Raw genomic sequence first — 18078 nt, forward strand, 5'->3', positions numbered from 1 at the left:
ACTAGTGAAAAATCTAAAATTTTACTTTAACGTCATTGTAATTGTCACACCCAAGAAGGTTTCATTACTTGCAAGTCAAGGCAAGGAAAATAAAAAAATAAAAAGTGATGCCAAATATTCATCTCAAGACAAAAGAGCAATGATATATAACTGAAATATCATGCATGCAGGTGCGACAAAAAGCTTGACTATGGTAACATGCGAGTAACTCCATTAGGGCTATGAATTCCTGCTGGCAATGGAGCAATATTTGAGAGATTACAGTCTATAACCTCGTCGGAGCTCTACAAGCTTGCTAGAAGCGAGGCTCTATTCAGGATGCTTTTGAAGTTAGAATAATCCACGTAGCTAGTCATATAGGATGCTAAGGATCTTTAGGGAACACAAGAGTAAGAATTAACTCATTTGCACACACATGGGCAAAAGAAGATCAAAATTTCAATAACCAATGGGGAAGTTTTCCACGTCTCCATTTGTAAATCCTAGTCACTAAGTGTGTTAATTTGTATGTTCCAAGGGACCTTAAGGATCGATTGACTGCTTATCTATGAAATGTTTTGTACCTCCAATTCAATTAGTGTATTCCAAAATGCTAAACAGACACAGTCATCCTAGTTCGAATAGGAAATGCATCTTCATCATGCATATTGCATTAAAATAAGTCATGTCGAAAATTCATTGTCTCCACATTCATTATGCAGATCATCATGTCATATAGGTCTGCATACTGGGGGCATACCTGAAAAATTGAAAAAACATTCATGTAAAGTCCTGAAAAATACCAAAACATTCAGATAAAGTCTTGAAAAAATCCTAAAAAAGCATATAAAGTCCTGAAAAAATCCTAAAAATCATTTAAAGTCGTGAAAAAATCCTAAAAATCGTAAAAAGTCCTAAAAAAATCAATAAAAAACATCCATACACGATCCTGAAAAAATCAACCAAAAACATTCAAATATCAATCCACAAAATCGAAAAACAATAAAAAATCAATCAAAAAAACTTGCAATAAAATGTCTCGCAAGAATCAAACACTCTAGCAAATATCTAGCAAACACTTCGCATGAAGTTAACAAATGATACAACTATCTAATCAAAGATAAATGCAATCAACTGATCAAGTTGTCTTATCAATCGTATCAACTATCCATATCAAGTGATCATTACCTTGTCTTAAATAGAAGTGGATACACTCAAAATCAGACAGGTCGGTCTTAAACGGGGTCCACAACTTTCTAAGATCATACATTATCAACTATCACATCAAGCAATCAAAAAGAAGACACAGATCAGTATGGATGCTGAATTTGGTCCTAGTTAGTCTTTATCTTTTATCATTTGGTGACAGATTATGTTCCTTTGCTACTCAAGGATGTCCATAAGTGACTAGAGGAGCTGTGATGGGCATTATCTTTTTATTTCTTTTTTGTTTGTGGTGTGGACCAATGAAGTTCTGGGGAAATAGTTCCACTGGGTGTCTGTGTTGGTACGTTCATTCAGCAAATATCCTATGCATTTAAGTCAAGGATAGTTATGCTTGTGACTATCGCACATACTTCGACCCCTAGCGTAATTCCCAAAATGAAGGGTTCACTCCTTGTCTGCTACGTGTTTGTTTCTTCAATGAGATATATTTACATCTTGGTTCCTTATACCCTGATGTGCAAAGCTCCATTGTTACATAATAAGGCTCAGTGATGAATATACATTGCGCTATGACTAAAGGCACAAAAGTTCGTGAAAACCATCATCTTCATTTTCTATCTATCATTACCAATCCATCATCTCATATCAACCATCTTCAATTGCTTCTAACTATCATCTTTCATTCTAAGGTTTATTCTCTCATACTCTATCTCAATATCATCTTCACATCACCTATATTTATTTCTAATCAACTAACTATTCTTCTATCTCACATTCTTCTTCTTTCGAGTGATCATTCATTTCTTTAATGGATAAACAATCTCTCGATGGGGCATCCTACCTCCATCTCTCCACATATCTACACCCCAAGCATTACTGGGGCAGAAATTTTTCGTTTTCTTCTCCACATATTTACACCCCAAGCATTACCGGGGCATACTGGGGCAGAAATTTTTCGTTTTCTTTGAAACAAAGTCGTTCCGATATTGTCTCAAAGAGGGGCAAATGTAGACACCTGAAAATGTCACATTTATCATGTACTAGTTATTCCTCCAATTGATTAAATAATTATTTAATTATTTAATTAATTTAATTAAGCTTATTCTTCTAAATTCCTATTTCTTCATCATCTTACTAATTATTCCAAATTCAATTCTATCTCTAATCATTTAATCATTAACCATTTTCTAAATATTAATTAAATATTTATTTAATTAATTACAATTTAATTCCTTTAATTCAAATAATCTTTATTATTTAATTAACTAATTATTTCTTCTAATTTCATTAAATTTCATTAATTCTCCAAGTTCAAATTCATATTCTTCCAATTTCTTCCAATTTCAAATACATGTGCATGATTTCAAAAATCAAAGTCAAGTTCTAAATATATTCAAATAACAAATTGAATTTAAAAAAAAAAAAAACAATATTTGAATTAAATCTCATGCAAAGGTTAAATTGAAAATCAAAGTCAAAGTGCAAGCACATGCTAAATTAATTAATTCAATTAATTAATTAATTAAATCAATTATCTTTTCAATCTCTATTTCTATCTTCCACTTTGTTTGTTTTTTCCAAAAAGCTTTCAATCAATTAACTATTCCATCTATTTTAATTGATCATTTCAATTAATTGATTAATTACATCATTTTCTTTAATTTCCTCCCATCATTCTTTTTCTATCTTCTAGTTAGCTTTCTCTAAATAAAGATTTCTTTGTCATCAATCAATTATCCTCCAATCATTCTTTTTCATCTTTCAATCATCGTTTTTCTCAATCAGTTAACTTAATTAACTATTCAATCTATTATGTTCCACCTCCAAATTAGCAGTTCAACTATCAATCAACATGTGAGCTCACCTAAGTTCACCTCTTAATCAATATGTTTCACCTCTCAATCAATCTCACCCAAAAATCTATAAATTGAGCATTCAATCTTCATTTTCAATAATCACGATACAATCACGAACTTTGAATCTTTGTGTCATTTGTAGGTTACCGACACGATATCTGAGAGCCATCATACCACAAAGAAGAGAGGAAAAATGAAAGCCATATGCAGTCATGGAATAGGGAGTTTTGAATGAATTTTATAAACCCTATTGTCTTGTTTGCATTATTTCATTGATATTTGTTAGAATTCTTTAATTAGATAAGGATTCGTGATTATCCTTTATTTCTAGTTAAGCAATCATGAATTTAAGCATATACACCTAGTTCTTAGGCATGGTGGAAATGTTGTTGGGAAAAAAATTCATGAAGTCTTCTTTTAGATTTTGGACAAATGCAAATGTGGCCTCCATTTTTTTGGCCTGGTGCTTGGAGTTGGAAACAAAGGAGGATGCAAAATGGGTGATGAGTAAAATGTATCAAAGAGGAATGAAAAGAGGGTCTCAATGCCTTCTTAGTAATGGCACGACCAGGAGAAGGATTTATCACAAAGGATGGAGAGTGAGTGCATGTCGCTGAATTCAAGCCACCATTGAGGCCATTTTTAATTTGGGTTGTTGATGATGACCATGAAGCAAGGAGGGTTGAAGCATAGGATGGATGGAGGCATATTAAGGATTGTCTAAAAAATAGATAGGTGATCATGCAAGATGAGGAAGGAGAGGATGGAAAGAAGAGGAACAAGAAGAAGCCATATTTCAGGAAGGAGGACTATTGGTTCAGTAGAGGAATCAACAAAGGAGAATCTTCCAAATAGTAAAGATATTTGTATGTCTTTAATATTTTAATATATGTATCAGGGCTTAGGAGAATGCTCATTTTGTATCTATGTTTTGAAGGGTAGGGAAGATAGAGAAAAGCGTTTAGGAAGTTAATATAGATGGTTTTTAGGTTGATTAGGAGGATAGACACTGGGGGTTTGGATGATTAAGTATGTAAGGGGTTTGCTTAGTAGTTATGTAATTGTCTTTTTATTAATACAAAATATATAACTTTTATCTCGATAAAAAAACCATATGCTTTCTTATCTTTTATAGTATTTTAGTTTTATTGTACATAGAATATATCATAATATTTTATTTATTTTAAAATGATAATTATAATACTATAAGAATTTAAATATATTTTAGCAAATCATTAATTATTATTATTATTATTGTTATCATTAATTATTATTATTGTTATTATTTTAAATCACAACCACAACGCTAATATATTAATAATAATAAAGGTTTTACGAAATACTGCAAGTGCAGGACATGTCTACTATCAAAGTCTGGGTGCCCTATATGGCACTAACCACAACTATGTAACGGAAAATACCATACCACCAGCATATCCTAACGCTGCCTCCAGATATAAGGCATGAAATTTTGACAAAATTCATGCTATCTATAACAAAATGAGAAACTATAGTGCCCTATACGACACTCACGGAGAACTATCCAGTCACTACTATAGCATGGAAATATTTAACAAAACTCCATGCATCCAAACTGACAACAAAGAAAAAGAAGATTACACCTTATCTAAAGAAGAGATCCCAAGTGCAGGATCACACTTCTTTCTTCTGCCTTTCACCTTTAGCATGCTCTAATCAACATAAACACTATCCCCATGTGGGGGGATGGGTTGCTTGGCAACACAACTGGACTCCCTCTACAAATCACTTTGACCAGTCATGCTGACTCTTCATCAGATGTTGGGGGACCTCCACAACTTCCTCCTCCTCTTTGGATCAGCCAACTCAAGGGACCAAAGCACATAACCTTCAACAATAATAGACTCCTTCCACCAATCACCACCAGGAGAGGCTTTCTGTCCTAGCCATATTTGCAGAAATTCAATATTTCTGGCAATACTCGGCTTTCTTTCTTCAAAGGCCGCCTCATCTTTGATAACGAGAATAGGTCTTTCGGGGGCGTGTTGCCCAGTTTCTCTTGAAACCCTTGGCCCATCTCTAACAAAGTAATCTTCAGGGTATAAGGCTATCATCTCCTCATCAACATTGTCTACTACCAAATTGAGGTCACCTAGGATCTCTTTTTGAAAGAGTGCATGACATAGCATAGTGGCTTCAAATTTTTTCAGACCTGTCACTAAAAGAATGGAAACAAACACTCCAGCGATATTTGTGTTTACCCGATAGCAATGCTCTGCCACAATAAAATCATCCCCTCAGATTTGCCTCACCGCCATATTGACAAGATCATCCTTTGATTCCAGAATCTCCCTTCATCTCTTATTCTTGATGGGTCCAAGGAAAGACATTTGCATATTTTTCAACAAAAGGCGTAGAGTGGACTCCATGAAATCCAGACTTATGATTGCTAGATCCTAGCTTCTATCTCAATCTTGGGTATAGATTATTTTTTGTGAGGAGGGGTATCGTCTCACAATGAATAGAACAATCTCAAGGTGATCCTACACATATGGTGATATTAATAACTTGCCAAATTTAAAATCTGAACCCACTTGGAAATTGATTGTGGCCTATAATTTTGAATGACATTGGAAATGATTACTACGTATTACTCATTAAATGAGAGTTTCAAATCATTCAAAGGAAATGTCCTATTGGACAAATGACATAAAAATCAAATCCACATTATGTGGCAATGGGAGCTGAAGTGGTTGCCACATCATACATTGTAAAATTCTCACCACCCACACCCCGATTGGCTAGGTTGTTTGTTGATCCATTAGCCTCTCGATAGATATGGTTGATTGCAAAGTCTTTGATCATGTCCAAGATTTCAAGAGCACGGTCAAGAAGTCCCTTAAGCTTCCAATTGGGAATATCTAGCAATCTGACTACATTGATGATAATAGCCAAGTCCCCTTCAATTTCCACATTTAAGAGGCCTAACTATTTGGAGAGTAAGAGTCCTTCAATTAAGCCATGAAGTTCCACAAAGTTATTGGTGGCTTGTCCTAAGCAAACTGAATTACAAGCAATGATTCTTTTCTCCCATGAGTGACTTATTATTATTATTATTATTATTACTACTACTACTACTACTACTACTATTACTATTACCATTACCATTACAATTACTATTACAATTACTATTACTATTACTATTACTATTACTATTACTATTACTATTTTTTTTTTGATAGGTAATGGGCCAAAACCGATAAGATGTACATACCCTACCCCCTTGTGGGATTTGAACTCGTGACCTCTCTTTCAAGAGCACAAGCTCTCCACCACTAGGCCTCTAAACACCTAAAATTGTATTGTCTAATTAAATAAGTATCTTTATTTATTTAATTATTTTAAGCCTAATTCTTCTATAATTAAATAAATCTTTATGTATTTAATTAATTCATTTATCCTCTTCTAGCCTTATTTCTCATTTAAATAAATACTTTTATTTATTTAAATTATCCTTCCCCTAAATTAAATAAATACTTTTATTTATTTAATTGATCCCACTTCTTCTATTAATTAAATAAATCTTTATTTATTTAATTAATTCATTAACCTTTTCTACCCATGACACATGTCATTCATCTCTTAATTCCTACACCACCTACCCTCTCATTATTTTCTTATTTTCTCTACCTACCCTCTAATCCTAGTCGACCATTTATCTGTTACACCTCTCAATCTTATTCCTCCATTTCTCACAGTGTCTTCTATACAAGGATATGCTTCCTTCATTACCAACCCTATTCATCCTATTCAACTCCTAATCTATTCTATTCAACTACTAGCACTCCTACGCATTCTAAGCACTTCCCAACTACGCATTTGAACTTTCATATGCGATCTAGCTATCAACCATATTTCCGTTCTTTGTTGAGCTCTTGTGCACACATAAAATCTAAGAGCAAATATATCAAGCAAGATCAATGGAGATAGGAAGAATGGAGATCCAAACCCTATTGGACATGTGATGGTTTAATCTTTGTGATTTTGTTGATTTACATTGTCTTAGGTAATCTTCATATGTTATGGTGGATCTTTGTTGTTGTTAGGCTAGGGTTTTGTGGTTGAATTCATTAAGTCTTTCAATATTTTTGTTTCCATTTTTACCATAAACAAGGCCAACTCAAGTTGTACACTATTACTATTACTATTACTATTACTATTACTATTACTATTACTATTACTATTACTATTACTATTACTATTACTATTTTTTTGGCCGATAATAAAGATTTTTATTAATATATAAATAAAGAAGTTAACATTACAAAATGGGCCTAACTTGTGCCCAAAATAACCCATACACTATTGATTGTCTACAACCTACCCATTTACATAACATAATCATTGAATTTAGAATCTGCACCCTATACCCCTTACAAAATAAGAACTTAGACAACAAAGAACTGGTTCCACCATCCTTATCGTTAAAATTTCCTAATATTGTCATGTGTCCATATCAATAGTAAAACAAAATCACCCCTGAGAGGGATAGAAGCTTCATCTGTGAAAAAATTAGAGAACCAAAAGCTTACTGACAAACACCCTCCTATCTAGTCGAAGAAGAGAAAAAACCCAATCGCACAGACCTCAACCCTGAGTTGGTCGTTGTCTCATACTTTGTCGTCGCCTTGGAATGAAGCTCAGATACCATGGCCTCCTATTCTCCCACACACAGTGGTGTATTTTTATACCTTCCATCAGCAAATTCCGTTCAACCCGGATATGAATCAGATAAAGTCTTTGGTTTACCATATTTGGCCATCTCACAAAAGGAACAAAACCCAGCTCTTCCACCACAATCTGACTCTTAAAGATTCGCCAAGATCAAACCCGTATCTCAGGTACACCCATTCCAGGATAGAGTCCATTCCCGTGATTAAATCATGCTCAAACAATGAATTCATAACCCAACGAATGTCCTCCTCGGCAATCCCCAATTCAAGGCCCTAGGACAAAATCATCGCTGCAATATCCACATTGCACTTCCATCGGTGAGTAGCTTGCTGGAAGAAATAACCCAGCATCCCCTACACCACATTTATCACCTCCTCTGATCGGAATTTGAGAAGGAGCTCGAGTCTATGATTCTCAACCGACCCATAAAGCACCTTCTATTGCTTCTGCATTTGGAAGGTAAACATGGCCTCCATCTGACCACCGAACAACACCTGCACATAAGAACAAAAAAATAGCCAAACAGAAAATTGAAGATGAAACAACAAGTTTGGCTTCTTTAAAAAGAAAGTTAGTTCGTGTGAGTAATCAATCCCATAACTATTGTGGCCCCTGATAGTAAATGCTCGACGTTGAGAACATCACATCACCACCTGCTCTCATAGGGAGAGTCATCATAACAGAGAACTTGTTGTAAGAACCCACATGTTTAGGTTCATATCACTACCACCACTACCATCATGCATGCACACCACTTGAAAAAAATGAGGAGCAAACAATTAAACTGCCAATCATTGCAAAAGCAAGGAATAAAAACATAAATTTTGTGTTACACAAAATACACACTCGCACCCAGAAACCAAATTCTATCGACTGTTGTCTATAGAAATATGTTGACATTGCCTTGAAAACATATAGGCATCATTTTGGATCAATAGTAAATAGAAAGACTTATTCTAAATTTAGCTCACCATCAAAAACTTCAAAAAATGCATCCTCTTCTTGATTGAAAGATAGGGCCCATTTAGATAATTTATCCGCCACTGTATTAGCCTCCCTCCTGATATGACTAACCGCGACATCTTCAAATTGATTCAAGTCCTCTAAGATCAGAGAAATAAAATTTTGCAAATGTCATGCTTTAATTTCACCATTTTTAATAGCTTGGATTATGAGGAGCAAATCCCCTTCCAGATGTAATTTTTTTAATCCCCATATTCCAAGCACATCGAGTTGCCAACAATGCTGCATATGCTTTCACTTCATTGTTAGTGCCCTGCTTAATACGTTGTGCCCCAATTTTTACTAAATTGCCACTATGATCCCAAAACACCACTCACACACCAGAAAGACCCCCTCCAAGTTAAGTAGCACTATCAAAATTTGCTTTGATCCACTCCCTCTCGGGTGGAACCCACTCTGTCGGTGAATTACACTTCTTACTCTTCTTCCTATTAGTCCAAGCCCCATGCCTTGCTTTGACATTAGGCCATGATTTTTGGATTTTCATGTACTCTATAGTAAAGGGGATACTCGTAGAATCCATCTGTGAAGCTACAACCCCCAAAGTTTCCTCAATTGCCTGATCAATTCTACTAAACAACCTCCTGACATCCTCAGACTTGTCTTGGAAAATCCTATGGTTTCTTTCCTTCCAGATTTCCCATATCACAAGAGATGGGCATATGTTCCATATGCTTGAAAAAGTTGATATCTTGTTTAGCCTTGTCCAGCTATCAAAAACATCTTTGAGAGAATTTGGCAATGGGTCGTGCCACTGCAATTTACCTTTTACCATAATCCAACATTTTTGTGCTATCTTGCATTGTAATAAGAGGTGATCAAGATCCTCTTCATCTTCCCCACACATTATTCACTTGGTCGGTCATGCTAGGCCTAACCATTTCCTTCTTTCACCTATTAGTATTCTCCCTTTTAAAGCCAGCCATGCAAACGCTCCTGCTTTGGGTAAGTAGTGTTTGTGCCAAATTAAATAATTAACTGTTGGGTGGTCTTCCACCATGCCTTCCAAAATATTATAGCCTAATTTAACTGAGTAGTTACCATCCTTAGATCCACACCAAATCACTTTGTCCTGATCTTTCATGAGATAAATCTTTCTCTGATCCAAAATATGTTTTAAAATCAATTGTTGATGTTCTGATAGACCTGTGTCTGAAAGGCCTTTCCAGCACCAGACTTCACTAAATTGACTTTGTTTAACCACCATATAGTCACTGACCCTGTCACCCTAGATACTGTATAGATGTGTTTTAATATCTGAAAAGTTAGCCATGTGTTTTATAACCGGATAGGCTGCCCATGAGTCATCCCATAATTTAGCTGAATTTTCATTACCAATGTGCCATGTAAGGTGGCCTGTAAGAAATTTCCTGCTACTTACTATGAAATTCCAAATAGCAAATCCCTTGGGGGATTTCTGACTGTGAAGATTCTATGATTCTCCTAACCCACAATTGATTTGGGTTAGCGTAAAGGCTCCAAGAAAGTTTATCTCCCAAAGCCTCATTCATGGTTTGCCAATTCCCGAGACCAACACCTCCCTTCACTTTCGAGCTGGAAACTTTTTCCCAGGCCAATAATGGGATTTTATCTTGCTCATTAGCTCCATTCCAGAAAAAATTCCTCATTTTCTATTTAATCACATTAATGATTTTACTAGGAATTTTAAGGCATGTCACTGAAAATATGGGGATGGCTGAGACTACTGTTTTAAGCATTAGAATTCTACCTGCCAAAGTTAGCCATTTACTTTCCACCCCTCAAGTCTGTTGAAACAACTCTCCACCAAATTTGTCCATATTGCTGACTTATTTGCTCCTCCAAAAAGGGGGACGCCTAAAAATTTACTTGGTAAAGTTCCCAACTTCATGCCAAGTATTCTACTAATCTCCCTCTGTTTAAGATGTGAAGTGTTGAAAAAAAATATCTCAGATTTGAGTTAGTTCACTCTTTGACGTGACACTTGTTCATACCTATCTATCACCTATTTAATAACTCTAGACTCCCTTGCCGAAGCCTCTCCAGCCAAAAATGTGTCATCAACAAATTGCAGGTGGGTCAGAGGATCCACCCCTGTAGCAATCCTTACACCCTTCCATAGGCCATCTCTACACTCTTAACAATTTCTTTAATTGTTGCTTAACAATTTGGAGTTTTTTGTAGAATATAAAAGCTTTGTTACTAGATATTTCGGGGGATTGCTTCCACCAAACCTCCATCAGTGATCTAATATTGTTGTCCCTAAGCCACATAGCTTCAAATTTGAAAGGGCATCTATTAGGGGCTTTTTCATCCTGAATTTGGATGCCAATGGGATAATGATCCGATCACGTGAAGGGAAGGATATCAACAATGCACGTCCAAGGGTAAGATGACCAATCACCTGCTATAAAAATCTGTTAAGTCTTTCTGTGATGTTTAAGAAACCACTTCTTCTATTTGTCTAAGTGTATTCCCCAGTCTTGAAGGGGATCTCAATTAATCCCGACTCTGTGATGAAAGAGATAAAATCTATGTTACTACGTCGCATCCAACCACTGCCACCCATTTTGTCTGACAGTCTAATCAAAGCATTAAAGTCACCACCTATGAGAAAAGGTGTTTCAGTATCCTGTTTAAGGCATTCAAAATATCATTCCACAACTATTTTTTTAAAAGGAGTTGTTTGGTCCATAAACATTGGTTAAAAACAGTTGCATTTGAAGTTGCTTAGAATAAATTCTCACCCATTGCCACCAGTTTCCCTAGCTCATACTGCTAACTTCCACTAAGGACTCATTCCATAAAATGGCTAAACCACTCGAGGCTCCTTGAGCTTCAACTAAGACACATTTCCATTTTTTGAATCTACTATAAAAGGTATCAAAATCTTCTGACTTAATTTTGGTTTCCTGTAAGCAAACAAGATCCAACCGAGATTGATCAAGGCATCTCTTAATCAGTCTAACCTTGTCAGGGGCATTGCAGCCTTTGACATTCCATGAAAGGAACCTCATTGCTTCTGGGAAGAGACCATGTCCCTTCCTGATCTAAGTTCGAGTTTACTCTGGCCAACAACAATACCTGCAATTTCCAGTCTAACTCTGTTGGATTTAGGTCCTCTTTTCTTATTTTCACCTGTCTCCACTTTAGCATTTGGAGCCAAAGTTATTTCTAGAGATCTCGTCCTGAACGCCTCCTAGAGCAAGAAGCCCTAGGTCATCCTCTCCCTCTGGATTATTAGATAAATCTCCCTCTGAGTCTGACAAAACCAAGTCCCCTCCACTATCTTTCACTCCTTCAAAGGATGCTTATAGGTTTTGGATAGGAGAAATTTGAGTGTCCTTGAAAACCATTTCTTCCAGTGCCTGAACGACTATTAGAGGTTGAGAGGAAAACCTGTTGTCTTGAAAGTGTGTCCATTCTTGAGACACCCCTATGGGTCCCTTGATCATGTCCTTTGCCTGAACCTCTGGGACTATTGTCTCTTCCTCATTAGCTATGTAGACAACTTGAGTTTCCTTTGAAGTGAAGTTGCCTACATTTTCAAGGTGGTCAACATCTCGCGAATGTTTATCCTTTTGGGTTTTATCAGAGACCCAGTTGTTCTCCTCTGTACATTTCACCATACTCTGCATTTGAGGATCACTTCCTTGATTTTTGGTCTCTCTAATCAAAGATTCTGACCCATTTGTAGTTATGAAGGGTTTCAGTCCTATTGTAGATGATTCTGAGGAAAATAGATCATCTATAAGCCCTTTCCTGAAACTAAATGAGGATATTGTGTTCAACTCAGTTACACTTCCCTACTTAAATTTCTGAAGCACATCCCAATCCAAGGCTTCCCATTGGTGTTCCCAATCCCTGGGTTCCGATAGCCTTATTATATCCTCTGCCAAAACATTTTGCACTTTGAGTTTTCCTTTGTCCCCGATTTTGCAATCCCCTTTAGGGTGTGCAAAGGAATTGAGCATGATTCCATCATTTCTTCAAGGACCACCTTTTGTATCCAGATCCTTAAACCGGTTTGGATTTCTAGGGTATTCGATAAATGATGAACCAGATCCCAATAAATGCAGATCCACAAAACCATACCGAAGTCTGCAAGATCTATAAACTCCTTGGCTTTTCTGAAAATTCCTAGGTTTTCCCCTATTCTCCTTAGGGTTTCTGTATCCTTGTATTCATGAGGCAATCCTGAAAATTTGAGCCATAATGGAAACCTATTGATGATTTTTGTTTTTGAATTGAAGTTTGGTTTCCATTTGAGAATATTAAAACCTTTACCATCCATAAAGAATGGTCCATTGTCTAGAATCCAATTCCTATCTATACTAGAAGAGCATATAACTAAGAAAAAGCCATTTTCTATTGTTTTCAGTTCCACACCCTCACCCCAAATGGAATCGCACCATGCCTTGATCTTTGAAAAGATGGCCATGAGCCCTCCATTTCAGGAAGAGAGTGCGTTCATTGAGGAATATGATATTTTCACACCATTCTTCATTCAAAATTTCAATAATCAGGACTCTATTGAAGACTGAGTTTGGGAATACCTCTAAAAATTTCACGGCTTCCATCAAAGGCTTCGGCTTCCAGAATTTCACCTGCACCGTCTTTAAATCCACCTTCTATCAGTTGTTCAGAGCTTCATAACCTCTGAATCTTGTTGTGCTCCATTCCCTGTCATTTCTCTTATTAACTCTAGCCGACAACCTTCTTTGTTGCATGGTCTCTGGACCCTTCCATGGCCATGACTATTTTCTGAGTCCTAAGTAGTTGTCTCTGAAATAGTCGCGATTCCATTTCCTATTCAAAGACCATTTACCATTGAGCCCGTCTCTATAGTTTAAACCCTCATGGTGTGTGAAACCCTGTCAAGGTCTATATGCCATAGCTCCCAAATTTCAGTACTATTACTATTACTATTACTATTGTAGTCACATAAATCTGTCCAATTTAATTAAATGAATATTTCCTATTTATTTGATTAAAAATCCACTAGCCCATAGTTAATTAAATTAATATTTAATTAATTCATCTTAAACAATTCTACTATTAATTAAATAAATTATTCAATTTATTTTAATTAATTCATTATACCAAATTCACAAATCAATTAAATGAATAAATCCTATTTATTTCATTTAACCCTTTTCCTCTTTTAAATAAATTAAATAAAACATTTATTTAAATCATTTATTCCCCCCCCCCCCACTTGCATTTTCCTACAAATGCAACTTGCACACATTTATTGAAATAAATTAATTTATTTTAAATAAAAATCCTATTTTCCCTCACCCACCAAATCCACTTGCAAACCTAACCCCCTTCTAGATTCTTCTAACCCTTCCTAATTAGCCTAATCCATCCCATAATTATTGTCACATTCCTCAGCAACTTGGAGTCACTTCTCAAAGACTTCAAAGTCTTTGAAAAGCATTTAATGCTTTGTGTGTTCAACAATCTAACCTCCAAAGTCTTCCAAAACCACTAATGGCTCTTACATGACCACTTATGGCTCTTACATAACCATTTATGGTTATTTCAACTTGCACTCATGTGTCTCCTCAAGCATTTATTGCTTTGACCATGGTTATCCCTTTTGCCTTTGCACAAGAGTTTATCCATTGGATAAAAGCTTTATTCTTTGAATAAAGAATTTATTCATTCAACTAACCTTGACCTTAACTCCCTGGAAGTTAACTCTTAGGTCATGTCAAGCATTTAATGCTTATTCCCTCTCCTCTCAACCTATCTCACATTGACACTTGTCATCCTGGGATTGGGTTGAAAGCCCTCACATGGATTGAATATCATTCAATCCTAACCCTTGTTGAGATTACTCAATCTCAACCATCCATTGCACCATTTTACCTATAAATAGAGCTCACATTCCTCATTTTCAAATCCTCAAGCATTTAGTATTCATAATCATAATCTTGAAAACTTGTATGCATTTAAGCTATAGGCATTTTGAGAGAGCATTTTAGCATAATCAACTCATATATTGTCATTTTGGTTAAAATAAATCATTTTAGTATCAATAGCATAGTATTAGCTTTTTATTCACATTTAGAGCAAATACTTCAATCTCAAACCTCCATAAGCATCCATAGTGCAAAAAGCTGCTGAGAGCTACACTAGTTTGGAACTTGGAGAGGAGAGGAACAAAGGAGAAGGAGCCAAGAGTATGGTAGAATGCATTTGGAGATGTCTTCTTGCATTTACATTCGTAGTTAAATGTTTTACTTTGTTCTTGGTGTCTCTTTTGATATGCCTACTCAGGTTGATCTTTGGTTGAATAACATTAACCTTAACACTTGTTTCTTGTTGTTTGTGTGTTACACTACCACAGGTTTTTGATCTAACACTTGCCCTTTTTGCAGAGCATCAACTATTACTATTACTATTACTATTACTATTACTATCACTACTACTATCACTACTACTATTACTACTACTATTATTGCTATTATTATTATTATTATTATTATTATTATTATTATTATTATTATTATTATTATTATTATTATTTTGCTATTGCTATCGCTATTGCTATTACTATCATAGACTCCCCGACCTTCTTCTAACCACCATCATTTCCAACCGCTAGTTTAATCCCACTCTGCACTTGGCCCACTATAATAATTTAAATATATTTTAGCAAATCATTAATTATTATTATTATTATTATTATTATTATTATTACAAGAGAGCAAGATTAGTATGCCAAAACAAGGCCACACTCGATTACAAGATGTCTAGTAAGAAAATATTTGCATACAAATATCTAAGCAGATGTTTGGTCTACCCACTAACTACCCTACATTGTTATACACCCCCATACATTACTCCAATGGGATGACTACTAGTCTTTACGTTGCATATAAAACGATGATAAAAACTTATATAATTATCAATTTTGTGTTTATCTCTCCTTGTGCTTCTATTTATCTAGCTCTAGTCAAGGCATTCCCATAGACTCCCCAGCCTTCTTCTAACCACCATCATTTCCAACCACTAGTTTAAGCCCACTCTGTACTTGGCCCGAAAACACTCTCCATCATCTACTTGACAACCTTGATCTCTTCTAACTCTAGTAGACATGCCAGAAAGGGAAATACCCAATTTGAACTGGTATTGTATTTGTATTCTAGCTCAATTTCCTCTTTATTGATAATCATTTTTATGGCCTATAAGACCATATTCGTTCAACAATTGAAAATAATTTTGAGACAAGCATTCAAAATGTGCCCCTAGAAAGCCATATGTCGAGCACCTGATTGTAAAAAAAATGGTGGTATTCATTATGTCTACGATCAAATGGGATTTATGTTGCTATTTAAAATACCCCTCTCACATTGTTGCCCCTCCACCACCCGAAACATATGGAAATGAGATCTCTTAAATTAATGTAACCTAAGGATCTCAATGGTCTGTTTGTAACATTGAAACATAAATAGGTTCACCTATAGTCCTAATAGGAGAGATTTGAATGTTGGGATTTTGTCCCTTTGTTGAAATGGAATTGATATTTTGAAGTGCGTGTATGTGATATAGGGTTAACTATCAAACTAATGAGTGATTTCATCAATGAACAACATAAATTACAAAAAGATAATAAACATGGTAATCCAAATATCAAACAAAGATTCATATAGGAATCTAGATCTTAAAATTGGAGCTAAAAGTGTTAGGCATAGGTGTTGGGCATCCTAATTTGAAGCTATTCAAAACTAATGAAGGTGAACAGGGATATAGTTAGGATGCTCTAAAGTATTGTCTCCCAGAAATCAACCCAAAGTGGTAGGACAGGGCTGCCTAGTAAATTAGTCCAGAGTTTTTCACTCATTTGAAGTCTATCACAACCTATAATAGTCTACTTTGTACTCTTGTACTAATTTTGATGTCAGATCTAAACCTACATACACAAAAAATAAAGAATAATGGTTTGTCATATAGGGGCTTGTCTAAGTCAAACCTTGTGTTGGTGATCCCATCTCTAGATTAGCTATGATGAGTGTAAGAGTGTGTACCTTAGGAAGGATAGAGGAAAATCAAATGGAGAATTATAAAATAATGAATTGATAAGTTTACCTTGGTATGAAACCCTCTCACGAAGTTCCAGATATAGGTGGTGATATAATGTTTTTTAGACAAGTGTTAATGCAATAACATAAAAATAACAAATGACAAATGTGAATTTATACTTGAATGTAGAATGTTGATAGTTTGTTGCTTCTTGTAAATAGATTGCTCTTGAATGCTTAAATAGAATGTTTCTTTAGATTGTTGACCCTTTGAATGATAGAAGATATGCTTTATATAGGAATCACAAGGCATTTCAAATGTAGGCTGACAACTAGCAATCAAATGCAAAGATTGAGATTGGATCATAAATGATGAAAGCCAACACTTGCAAAGATTTAAATTTGGGTACCTTTTGGAGGAGTTATGGAATTGGGCACCCTATTCCACTCAGAAGGGAGCCAATGAAAGGTGAAAAAGTGTGTCAGAGTCCAAATTAAAACATATGACCTAGTATTTGTTGGTGTATAATCATGATTAGGTGCTTAGGTGATTTGTCCATGTGGCATCTTTCCCATGTCACGAGTTAGGCAGGCTAGTAGGTAGGATATTTTTCCTTTCTATACCTCCACTCCTCTCCTATTTACCCACTCACTCAGTCTATGCATTCATCTTCATTTCTTTACAATTTAATCTCTTTTGTTGTTTCTTTTTGCCAAGTGTTCCCAACTAAATCTCACATGGTATCAAAGCCTTTCTTATTTCGATAGAGATGCAAATAATTTCCAAAAAAGTTTCTCATGGAAATTTAGAGTGAGGGCCTCAAATTGGACTTTGAAAATTGCAGATTCAACTTGTTTGTGCAAATCTTGCATAAATCAGTAATAATTTGGTGAAATTTGAACATCATTTCTATCTTCTCTTCATTTTTAGCAAATATATTCAAATAATGTTGAAAAAATATGAAAAATTTGTTGTTATATGACAATATTTAAAATATTTGTTGAAATATAGAAGAATTTAGTGTAACTGTTGAATGAACATGCACTTATTTCCATCAATTTGGAGATATTTGTTAAAATCAACTTCATCTTCACAAATATTTGTTGAATATTTGTAAAATTTGGCTAAAATTTGTAAAAATTTACACTTGATTTTGAATTATTTGAAAATTTGGATGCCTTTTGAAGCTATATTTGTAAAGAACCAGTTGATATTTACATAATTGAGGTCAAATTGAAAATGTGTGTGCAAAGTTCGGAAAAATTTGTGCAAGTTTTTAAATTGACCTATTTTAGCATGCATGTTGCAAATCAACTTGAATTTTGTG

This window comes from Cryptomeria japonica, chromosome 6 (assembly GCF_030272615.1).
Source record: "Cryptomeria japonica chromosome 6, Sugi_1.0, whole genome shotgun sequence".
NCBI lineage: Eukaryota > Viridiplantae > Streptophyta > Pinopsida > Cupressales > Cupressaceae > Cryptomeria > Cryptomeria japonica.